This window comes from Passer domesticus, chromosome 8 (genome assembly GCF_036417665.1).
Source record: "Passer domesticus isolate bPasDom1 chromosome 8, bPasDom1.hap1, whole genome shotgun sequence".
In the NCBI taxonomy this organism is placed as follows: Eukaryota; Metazoa; Chordata; class Aves; order Passeriformes; family Passeridae; genus Passer; species Passer domesticus.
In genome coordinates, this window is record NC_087481.1 from 34689310 (window position 1) to 34701797 (window position 12488).

At 43.9% G+C, this 12488-nt stretch overlaps 1 long non-coding RNA gene across 11 annotated transcripts in view; it reads right to left on the reverse strand.

Annotated features, from left to right (window-relative positions):
• LOC135306424 (uncharacterized) overlaps positions 1-2809 on the reverse strand; it is a 137143-nt gene extending 134334 nt beyond the window's left edge. For all 11 annotated transcript variants that reach the window (XR_010367232.1, XR_010367236.1, XR_010367234.1 and 8 more), the window contains exons 1-2: positions 2674-2809; positions 1883-2003 (exon numbers count right to left, since the gene is read on the reverse strand). This is a non-coding gene — a long non-coding RNA (uncharacterized LOC135306424). The remainder of the gene's footprint in view (positions 1-1882; positions 2004-2673) is intronic.
• Between the last annotated feature and the right edge of the window lie 9679 nt (positions 2810-12488).

Here is a 12488-nt window from a genome sequence, read left to right on the forward strand (position 1 = left end):
CTCCTGTTTTTAGCAGCCTATGCCTTCTCCAGGAAAACCTTCTATAATCAAATTACACTTGTAGCCTTTGGTTGGATAGGAAAGTTTATGTGCCAGAAAGTTGCTTTAGTGAAAAATAACTTTCACCATTCTTTGCAAACACAAGTTAACAAGAACTAGACCTACTAAATGCTTGCTGTGTATTAGCAATGCTCTTCTCACACTCCCAGCCAAATTTCAGTGGCAAGTACCTTTCTCCTGAGACTGACAATACTGTAGTGATTGGAAGTTAAAATAAGGGTGTTAAGAAATTAACTTTGGATTTTCAGTATCCTGCCTCTAACACAAGAGATCGCCTTCCTTTAAAACAAGCAGAAAATTTTTATTAGACACACCAGCACACATTTTTTTATGCCTGACATCCCTACAAAACACACTGTGTATTTGCCACTTGGAGATCTTCACCATATTGACACCATTTCTATCACACAGCAAGTCTGATTTCTGGATTGAGTCCTCATTCAGTCCACATGAGAGAGAGCAAAAACACGTCCATGTTTGTGCATTGTTAGACAATGATGAAAGAAGAGTTGACAAGGAATTGTACAGTTCTGAAGCCTTGAAAACAGTGACTATTTCATCAAATGGTGAAAGACATCCCCAGCTGAGCCCCATGGAAAGGGAAAGCACATATTCAGAACTTGTTGGTAAATTTTTGTTTGAAAAATAAAACATACTGCTCTTCACTTAAAATTTGGCTACAGCACTTTCCTATAGCAAACACAAGCCATGAATCCAAGCTCAGAACTGAAATACTCCTTTCTTTTTACAGAAAACCTGGGGCTTCCCAAAAACCCACAAACACCTCAGATTTAGCACTCAACTGAGACAAGAAAACAAGCTGAGTAGAACCACAAAGTCTTAGCTCCCTATTACCACATTCTCTATGATTCCTCAAAGAAATAACACTTCCATATTTAAAATAAAAGTAGATGGACACAAACAATATGGCATCAACAAAAACAATCAAACTACTCTTGCATCATTTTTCATTGCTGAGGCATTTCCCCTTCCTGCTCTGTGTGAATGAGGTCAAGAGACCAACCCACTTGCAATGGAAGGGCCAAATGATTCCCACTCCAGGAAAATAATAGGGCTTTCATTAGCAGGGATTTTATATAACACTGATACTTTGAAATAAAAAGCTATTTCATTATTCTTAAATGCAAACCCATTTAAACAGCACACCAAGGCTCTTACACCTCATGTTAGTCACATCACACCAAAAGCTTCTCCTCAGATCCTCCCACTGTATAGCAGGCATACAGACTAGACCTAACATCCCAGCTAGGAAGGGGAATATTCACGGCCATATAACACAGTCAAATATTTAAAAGGCTGCTCCTGTCTCCATACCCCTCTGCAAAACTCTGTACACAAGAGACGTTGGCAAGGAAAAAGGAACCCAAAACACCAAGGGCTGAATGCTGACAGCCAGGTCTTTCCACTAAGAACTAAAGAAACCTCTTAACTGGAGCATATAAAATTCTTACTCTTGATCAGTATATGTAGTTTGTGATCCTGAAAAACAGAATGCAACATCTGGGTTTTCTTTTCTCCACTGTTTGCCTTCTGGACTTAGAGAAACAGATAATTTTTCAACTCCTGTGTGGGGACAACCAGCACTCCTTCTCATCAAGCACTTTTGTTTTACTCAAAGTAATTCAATTGTTCTTCCCCACCATCTGTATCTCAAACACATTTCAGATAACCAAACAAAGAAAACTGATCATTATACCAAAACTGCAAAACCTCATTCAAACAACTTGGATTAATACCTTTCACAATCCTTCTGCAAGCTTTGTAAGACATTTTGCAAATGAACATGCTGAGAAACACCTACCTCAGTTGGCCTTTATGAGGTCTTTATCCAAAGGACCAAGACTGAAGCAGAGGCAGTTGCAGTTGTGAGGTGTTAGAGCATCCCTGACGTGCAGCCCAGGGGAGCAGAGCAGCCAGCACTGCTGTGGAAGAGAACAGCACTGTGAGACAGCCCTGGCTACAGCATTGGCCAGGCACACGGCTCCAGGGCTGGTGAGACCAGGAGCAGCAGTAACCCTGGGCATTCTTTGAAAGCTTTTTGCCTATGCCATGAGCTTAGCTAAATAAAAATACAGTGGTCATTAAGTTTTTTTGGGTTTTTTTTTAGTAAGAGGTAAGAAGGACCTTATATGCCCAGTTTACCCAACCAAACTCCATGCCTGCAGAAAAAGCAAATCATAGCCAAATGCTTTATGTACATTTTAAGGGGAGTAGGGTGTAAACCAAAGATTTTCTTCTAATTGCTGTTCTAGTTTCCTCTTCACCAGCTGAGGCCAGAGAGAGAATGCCAGAACACCATAAGAAAGCTTTCTCTTAAACAATTTCTGAACACATCAAAGCATCAGGTATAGGAAATTTAACACTAGCCAGCTTTCCATTAAGTTTCCTTAGAGTTTTGCAACATAAGGAGGTACAACTCAATGGATTTCCAAGGAGCCAGACATACCCCGCTTGATTTCACCCAGCAAAACTTGAAGGAATAATACAGGAAAACACTGCAGAAGTAATAGGAAGCAAGACCTCAAAACTCCCTGCTTGCAAATGAAACCATGATAAATAGACAAATACCACTAGCACAGGGAAAAAAAATACCTCTGCTGAGTACCCTCAGGTCAAAATCCAGAGAGTTGAAACCCACAGCCCCTGAAAAGGGCCTCTCTTTTCTCTGCCTCACTTATATTGGCTACTAGCCCTGATTGCTGAGGGCTCCATCTGTGCTGGCCAGCTGTGTGGGGGGTGGGAAAGGGATGGAGGGGAATGGGGGTGGGCACCAGCTCCTCCACAGGTGCAAGCGCTTCCTGCCTGGCTGTGCCGGCTGCAGCACAAACCCGAGAGCCCTCTCCAACACTGCTGCAGGAAAAAAGAGCACAGACATCAGTGCCGCCAACAGGAATCTTCACAGGCGGCTGGGAGGCAAAGGACAGTTCAGTTCACATCCAGGAGGGACAACCCTCATTTTAATGTTTGCACAGTTAACTCTTCCACAGCTGCAGAAATGTCACTAAGGGATATACACAAATAAAGTTCACTAGACAGAATCTTGAATAGAACACGTTGAAATCAATCAATTAAAATTGCTTTCCAGCATGCCCTGCTAACGCTTCTGAATGTCTTATACAATTTGTGAATACAAAGCAATTACACACAGTAACTAATGCCTTGCCCAGCTACTGAGGTGTGGTTACTTCTTTAGATAGTTGGCTACAAGTTTTTGCATTTCTTTAATTAAACTGAAGCAAAAATGTCTGAGTTAAATAAAGACAACCACTCTCACCAACATGTTCTGCGATTTGAAGGAATGAAACTAGGTTTATTAAGTTGGGAGGTGAACAGTAATTCAGAGTAGCAAAAGCAAAACCAGACACAAGTAGCAGCTGAGTCCATGATGCTCAGTGAAAGATGCCCCAAATGGTGCATATTGAATAACAGATTTTAAATTAGCTAGTAATAGTCAGGAACAAGTGCATTGTGTTATTTTGGATTGTTCAACTCAAAGTCATAATAGTTTAAATAAAGAGACAGAGAATTTGGAAGTATGAACAAGAAAATAAAGAGAAAACATCATTATATAATCCTTATCACTTTAAAAGGACAAAGCATAAATTTAAAAAATTCAGGAATGATCAAATGAAAGAAATTATTTCCTTGTGAAAGGCAACTGTGGACTGGGCCTCCATTTTCTGGAAAAGAGATCATTAAGGGCAGATGTGTTAGCATCCCACAATATAATAAATGACACAAATAAGGGAAGAAATATTAATTGCTTCTACAACTCTCCTAGAAAAAGGGAATTTTGGATACAAACATCTGAGGTAATATAATTAAAACAAAAATTTCACACAGCAGACTGAAATGCATAGTCATGGGGTATTCTAGCTGTCAAAGGAATAAATGAGATCAAAACCAACTACTAAACCACATTAAAAAAAAAAAATTAAACTCTGCCAGGGTTATTAACCACGGAGCTGTGACCCTGCTCAGGAAGTCCCAAAGCACAGAAGCAACAAGAGATGACGCCAACAGAAGGTTGACTGTCTGTGCTTCATATCTTTTCCCTCACTAAACTGCCGTAGGAAAGAGGATATCTGAGTAGGTGTTAGTCTGATTGTTGTCCTGGCCCAAGGATTATTTTTTGTATGACGTTGGGAGCTGCAATATGTGAATGTAAACATACTTCAGCTCTGTACATGAGGAAGCACATGGCACCCAACCTGACAGCTGCTGGGGAAGACTCAAACAGACATGCCCAGGGAAATACCCTTCAGTTCTCCAGCATTCATGCTCTGAAAGAAGACCTTGCAACTCACCGATGCTCACACTTAGGTGGGCTAATTGACAGGAAACTAATTGAAAACTATCATAATTTGTAGTCTCCAACAGAATATTGCACTACTGTAGCAATATTTTTTCTCCCCTGATTTCCTTCCTACACTGAACCCTGTGCACCTCTTTGCAAGAATTTAACACAAGAGAAGAAGCAATAGGGTCTCAAATAAGGCTTTACAGTCCCAGCAAAGGGGAAGTTCAGCCTGAAGTATGTGTGATTTGCTCTCTCGAGGACTGTAGGTGTGAAGTAAATCTTAGATTTTTTTTTAATAAGAATTTAATGCACTTCATAAACATGATCTTCCCTTCAACACCTTACCAGTAAATCTGGCTGATTTCAAACAGCTTTCTAAATATGATAAGTAGGAGAAATTTGTCACCTGGGTTCTTTTTGTAAAGATAGACAATACAGCAGGTAGTGATGGACATATAAACCACGCTTTCACCCTGGCACATATTCTGGTTTTCTTAAGAGTAAAAAAAGGCACTTTTTTCTTAGGGCAGATACTGTCTAGTCTCCAGCACGTAACCAATCCCTTTCAGGTACACCTAAGAAAGAAAGACAAAGGAAAAGGAAAAGGAAAAAGAAAAAGAAATCTGCTACTAATTCAGTCCAAGGCTGTGTTCTGTTACCCAGAACAAGCAAGCAAACAAACAAAAAATACCCCAAACTAATTTCCTAAAACACTCAGCTGGGTAAAGTCTGTTCAGTGATTGAAGTGAGAAATGTATGTTTAGATTATAAAATTGGAATTTCATCAAACACTCCTTCACCTGTAGATACAGGTTGTAAGTGATTGTGCCCAAAATAACTGGAACCGTAAATTTCAATCCCTCCATGCCTCGTACCTCCCCATTTTCTCTTGCATCTCCCAACTCCTCCCCACTGCCTGTATCTTGCAGCTGTTGCGCGTTTTCAGTTTGAAGTTGTATCATTACATGCTTTGCACCATCCCTGGTCTTTCAAAAACATATTTGGAATTACATTAACATGCTGTCCCCTCCAAACATCCTTAATTGTGTTGCCACACACATTCCAGCCCTTGCCCCACACCACGTGCAGCACAGCCAAACACCCTGGTGCTCTCCACTGCCAGTCACACTCTTAAGAAACTCCTTTATTCTGCAGAAGGATGCAGGTAAGTGACCACAGCCATCTCCCTGCCCATACAGGAAGCAAAACAAGGTCTCTGTATTCCAGTCAAAATTATGATTTCTGGCCTTTCTCACACAGTCCCAGTCACTGGCATAGCAGAGAACAAAAAAGTCTCCCCAAAAAAATGAGGCAGATAGCGCTGCTTTCTAAGGGCTGTGAGGTGAGTTTGTGCTTGCTCTGCTAGTCCCAGGGATGGCCAATTGCAGCTGGGTTACAGCCAAACAGTCCTGGCCTTTTCTTCTTCCCAAAGCTCCTTCTGTCAAACCTCACTGCAAGAGCTCCAGGAGGATTTCCCATTAGGGATGAATCTGATTTTTCTGTCCCAGGAATGGCCTGGTTGGAGCCTCTTTGCTTGTTTTGGTGGAGCCACTGCACAGCTCCTTGGGGTGGAGCACACACTGCTGGGGGAGCACTTTGCTCCCCCTCAGCCTTAGGGAAGACAAGTTACACAGTGCAATGGTTTTACAGCACAGCAAAAACCATCCCAACCAGAGAATGCTGGGTATGAAAACGATCTTCCTGATTTCTCCTTTCAGCACATTTTGTTGCCTAGCGAGAAGGAGGCCGAGATGGAATGAGCAGACGGGTCTGCAGGATCGGTGCTGGCAAACGTGGAAAATTTTACAGCTTCTGGCTCCAGCCCCAGCTTGTCCCCACTTTCCATGAATGCCTAATTGAGACTGTCTGGCTTTTTCCGCAGAGGTGGGAGCCAGTTTCCAGGCAGGGCATATGGGTGTATTCTGTAAGTCTTTGCCTTGTAAAGTTTTAGCACCCAAAAAAGCCTCCTGTCTCTAGGATGATTCAGTTGGCTGGTGAGGGAGTGGCTGCCAGGCAGGGGTGAGGGTTGTTGTTGTTGACAGGGAAAAACAGAGGGTAGAAGAGGGGAAGGAGCAGCTCCCTTGTAAAGAAACAATGCCACAGCAATCACCTAATTTTTTATGAGGCATGGGCCCCATTCAGGGTACTACACTAAAGTCCCTGCAAGACAGGAAACATCTACAGCTGCAGCACAGGTGCACTGGGGAGAGCAGGGTGAGGGTGTAGCCACTGTGGCTGTTCATTCCTTGACAACACCTGTGGTGCTTCTGGTATGATCCATGAGCAGGGCACTCTCTGCTCTCCCATCCCCCAGCACAGCATGTGCCAGAGACCACCTGCAGCAGTCCTGGCCCTGCACCTTCACCTCAGCCTCAGGACCACAGCAGCCCTCGCAGCTGCAGCGCTCTGCTGTGTGTTCAGAGGGGATCCCAAAACAAGAGGTGTGAGTATCTCTGGGGATGGCAGCAGCTCCCACACCAGAACTACCCAGCTGCTGTTTCCATTTGCAGAGCAGCTAAGAGCCAAGCAATGCCATAGCTCAGCATCCAGAGCGGGATGGGGCTGTCCGTGCCACGAGCTTTGCCCCGCACTGGTGTCCTGTAGGTGCCTGACTCAATATTAACTCACACCCAGCCTAGAGAGAGAGCAATCGGATAACGCCCAGCTAGGAAGCAGACTGGACTCCCCAGCATGCTGTGTTCACACTATTCCTTTCTCAGTGGGATAGACCCTGCACCTGCCAAACACAACTTGGATGATGGAGTGGCCTGGCCTATCATGGATGTTGGGGGTTTATATTAATCACATGGAAATAATTTTGGACAATTAAGCATACAGATGAAAGGCCAACTGGCTGCATATGTTCTGTGGGGCATGACCTAAAAGCAGTCCCAGTCATTGAAATGATGTAGTGTGAAAGCTGGATTAAACAGGTCAAGTAAATTTGGAGCAGCTAAAATAAACTGAACTCTCTTCCAAAACATATGTTGTGCTTGCCATATAATATTGCTGTACTGTGGTAGCATGTCCCACACATGCCAAAATTGTGATACGCTTGTTCCAGGGTCACAGTGCCAGAGGGAGAGAGAGAGGAGGGTTACTTTGGAAAAAAGCCGGTCAGAAAGTAGTTCTGTGAAAGTCATAAGCTCTCCTGAATGAGCTGCCTGATAAAGCTTTGCACATCTTCCTTGCAGCCTATCTGCCCAAATAGCCCAAGGAAGGGATTCAGTCTTACACTGAGCAATCAAACATGAATGAATGTTCTGGCCTTTTGGTTCCCCCTATAAACATTTTCCAGCCAGTGGTAAGCTGTTTTGAAAACCCCCAGCAGCTTGGCTGGAAGCTGGAGACATTTTACAACATCTGGGAACGATTCCTGAATCGCTTCCCTGCATACACCTGTATTGAACTCCATTTGCAGCAGGTTTGCTGTGGACAGACAGCCTGCAGTGCCCACCCAGGACCAGGGCTGGGAGGGCATCACCACTGGCCAGGATGGCCAGCTCCTCCTAGCAGGGTTGGCAGGGACCTGCGGGGGTGGCTGACAGTGTGAGCTGCTCGCCATTCCCCTGTGCTGACCTTGCTTTAAACATTCACCAGTAACACACACAGGGTAAAACACTTTATTGGAGTGATGTGGCCACAGAGGAAAAATAAATAAAACAGTCCTCAACCACTCACAGGCAGGTTAACAAAGCTGGGCATTAATCATTCTGGGAACACAGGGAACCCAAAGTGAGTTACAAAAGGGCTTGGATCAGCTGCACCCTTTTTCCATCACATGGTTCTCCACATCAACCCTTGCCCAGGTCAGTGCTACTCAGACTTCCACACTCTTGGATTTTTTTCCTGCCATTTAATTGCCATATGCTTTGTATTATCTTTGTTTTTACTTTGTCTTGGTCATCCCAATCCTTCGCTACACCAGATAATCAAGAGTTGACGGCAGTAAGCAATTAGATAGTAAAACACAGCACTTGAAAGATAGGAAATGTTAAGGGTTGACTCCTCAAATTCTTCCTTGTTTGGAGCCCTGTGACATGTAATGGTTTTTATCCATCTTGAACTCATCACTTGAAAAGTGCTTTTAGTCTGTATGTGTGGTTCTAGTAATGTTTTTTTGAATGGCTGTATTTTAGTTTTGTTACTAATTGCCAAAGCCCTGCCTCATTTGTGGGGCCCTGATGAAGAGTGCACATGGTGTGAAGTTCCCAGAGCTAGAGAAGGCGGGAAGGGCATGCTGCCCCGGAGACAGCTGGTCAACACACTCCTTTTTCTTATTTCTCCGTGAGAACTTCCAAATGTACCAAAGTTCGTGAGTTTGCAAGTAATATTCTAGAAATTGCACCTATAAAGCCAAGGAAAACTTTATGAATGAAGAGCAAACACTCAGAGAAGGTAAAAAAGCTGACTAGAAACTTGGGGATTCCCAACTAGCCACAGATGACCTAAGTGCTGGCCACACTGACTGGCTGGTTCTGTGCAAAATTCCTGGTAGCCAAGATGCCTGCTTGGAGGCAGAGAGAAGGGAAAAGAGAAGGTCCAAACATGAAGAAGTTCTGAATCCCAAATATGTGTGAATGTTCCTGGAGTTCAGAAATAGACTCTGAAAATAGGAGAAGAAATCAACTGCTGATATTCAAATCTTTGTGTTCTGTGTTTTATTTTCTATACCTCACTTTTTCTATATCTATTTTCTGTCAAATCTTGATCTGAAGGCTTAATGAATAAGCATTTGCTTTGGTTCAGTGCCAGCCCCACTAACCTGACAGAATAATATAGAGAGAAGCATAAACTGCAGGCAGCTTGGTGCCCACAGGGGCTTTTAGGCAGTGTGGGAAGAAGCCCTTACCCTCTGCAGAATCCCAGACCAGGTTTTTTGGCAGTCTTTCGACAAATGCTCCTTGGCTCCTTGGAAAAATGCTCCTTGGTTCCTTGGACACAGGCATCCCAGCTGTAAGGAAGGGTGACAGTAAAGCTCAACAGATAAAATCCAGTTTTTGGAGTTTGTCATACATTTATGTAGGGATTAGAAGCAGGGAGCTGACTGCAACATAACAACCCACTTCTCTTCTAAAATTACATATATATTTGAAATTGTTCCTTAAAACTTAGTGAGATGGCCAGCTTCAATGCAGCTGAAACCTCAGCACATCAGCTTGTTGGCTATCAACTGTTTTACCCAGATGAAGGGCTGATACAGCCCCTGGTTTTCTCCTGCAAACCTGTCCTGTGCTGGCAAGGAAGATGCACAGATTTCACTGACTTCAGGTGAGCCCAGCCAGGTGACTGCTCCTTGTGGATGCTGTCATGCACTCAGGACAAGATGGAAAGGACACAGCGAATGTTGACAATTCCTGAGAAACTCTACCAAAGCCAGTCCAGGGATTCACCTATTGAATGAGGCAAATCTCACTGTCATGTACCCACCATGATTCTCACAAGTCCACAGGACTGTGACAGCAGCTTGTGCTGGTGCTGGGGGGCTGCAGTGCTCCCTGGCCAGCTGCATTTCCAGCTTTTCCATCCCCCCCAGTATCATGGGACATCCTGCACCACCGACTGCAGCTGTTATTTGCTGCTGTGCTGGCAGTGAGCCCCTGAGGGGGGGTGTGTTCACTGAGGCCTATTTTATATATGTCCAGAAGGATCTTTGGTAAAATCAAACATCTGAACTATGTCAGTGCTGCACGGTTATTTCTGAAGGCTGTCTCTGGGCTGTCTGTCATATTTCTCCAGGAGACTTTTGCCAGATGGCTGTAGTGTTACTGAGAGCTAAATGAAGGTCTCATGCAGGAGCCCCTTAAAAATGTTCATGTACTTAGTTTGCCAGAAAAACAATGATTTTCAAGCTGAACCAAAGTTTTAAAGATAAATCTGGACTTTTCTCAACACATTAGAGCTTAGGGTTCTTTTTTCTGAAAAACAAACAGGGGCTGGTGGTTGAGTACTGCAAATACACTGACAGGCTGCCTGGTTTGTGCCAGGATAACATCCATCATTTTGGTAGGGCTGACAGAACCTGAGGGGTAACACTGCAGCGTGAGGTGCAGCCAAGGCTGAGCATGCCGGTTTCTCCATCCCATCAGCTGTCTGCCAAGGAAAGGGGTCCAGTAGGGAACTCAGGATGTATCTCCAAGCTCTCCTGTGCTGTAGAAAGGAGGAGGGGGAAACCTGTATGCTGCAGGTTGGCAGAGCAGCAGGATTTACCTCTGATGGCTGCCTTGTATCTGGTCACCTTCACACTGAGGCAGCAACAAGGAAGCAGCAGCCCTGGCAGCAGCGAGCGCTTCCCCAGCACCCTTGCAGGGGACTGCTGGGTCTCTGCAGCCCAGGACCCCACACAGCCAGGGGTCAGGTCCCCAGGTCCCTCTTTGCTGGCACTGAGGTGACGCTGGCAAGAGGGGGACCCCACTCTGGGCACCTCGCCAAGGCAAAATCCTCTCCCATTCTGCTTTTGCTTAGCTCTTCCTTTGGTAGGCGATTTCCACTCCCGATGGACCTTATGGTATGAATAAGGAGTGCTCTGTGGTTGAGTACCTACAGCTTTGACAAAGACCAGATTGCCACCACAGTTATTTCCTCTTGTATGTAAAAAGGGAAACTGTGGTATCGCACACAACTCTGGGCAGAAATAGCTGACAAATACCAACTTCTTAAGGGCAAAAAATGCTGCTAATGGCATCTGGACACCTCTTTGACATGTTAAACTACTAATTTCAAATACCACCCTCTGATGTGAAACATATTTTTAGCTGGAGGAGTTGGGGTGTTTTGGGGTGTTTTGCCTTCATAAATAACCCCTTGGCTTAGATGTTGACTTCAGTTTTACAGCTGCCACCCAACCCCCTGAGCTCAAGGACAAGATCAAACCAGGACCCTGCTCACTGGTCGGCTACTTGGGCAACACAAACACACACAAATTAACATCTCTGGACATTTCCAGGAGCAATGGAAACTAATAATTCTTTTGGACAGGATGGATTTCCTGCTGAATTTAATAACAACAGTTGGAGACAACTGTCTGGATACTTGCTGCTTTGAGATAAAGAGCCAGTTAAAAAACTGTAGTGATTTTCCTTGCAGAAAATTGGTGTGTGACAGCCAGACATGTACTTTCTTATTTCTAGTCATCAGTGTGTATATTTATAGAACCCCCACCAGAAAAAAATGCTTAAGATGAAGGAATAAAACTCAAGACAGCCCACTATCAGCAAGCTTGCTTTTTACGAGGTTTTCAAAGCTATACCAAATTTCAGGGCTCTGGGTAAAGGCTTTCACAAGGTCTGTTTGGCACCCATTTCCCTTTGAATTCAGATGAAGCTGGGAGACTAACTCCCTTCAGGACCTTTCAAACTGCCAGTTTTTGTCTGCAGTGGTATAATAAAAACACAAGTGCAGAGAAAGAGAGAGACAGAAAGAGAGAGGGAGAAACTCCTCCAAGAACAGACTGAGAACAAGAGTAGAAAGAAATGATAAGGAGTGCTGGGAAGCTAAGATTCACATCAGGAAAGGGAGGTTTAAATGCTGTCAGAGGCCACAATGGAGTGTTAAAGCATCTATTGTGACAGCTCATATGCTGCATATTTCAGCCAGTGACTCTAATATTATATAACATAATAACTCTTCCAGCACATCTTCAAAGAGAGGCACCTATCCTCATTTCCTATATTAATTTGCACACCTCAGATTCCAGGTGTGTGCTTTCATACAGTAAATTAAGTACCTGGTAATTTTTTCCCACATTCCATCTATATGATGTCACTCAGATATTTCTTTCCCTGCCTCTCATTTTATTTTCTTTTAAGCTAAACAGTCTCTTTAAGTAATTTTCTTTTACTCCAAATAATTTCTGTTGCTCTTTTCTGTCACTTGCCTAATTTCTCAACAACTTTTGAGAGCAATCCCTGAACCACAAAGAGCAGGAGAGACAAGAGTTTTTCTCTCCTGTTTAAACTTCCCCTCTTTCTGCTTCTTATTCCCAGGAATTCCAGTGGGCCTTTGGCCACAGCACCATAATGGAAGCTTGTGCTGGGTTTTGACTCCACAGCAGCCCTTAACTCCTTTGGATGAACAGATTCTAGGATGCTATGCTCATTCTAAATAT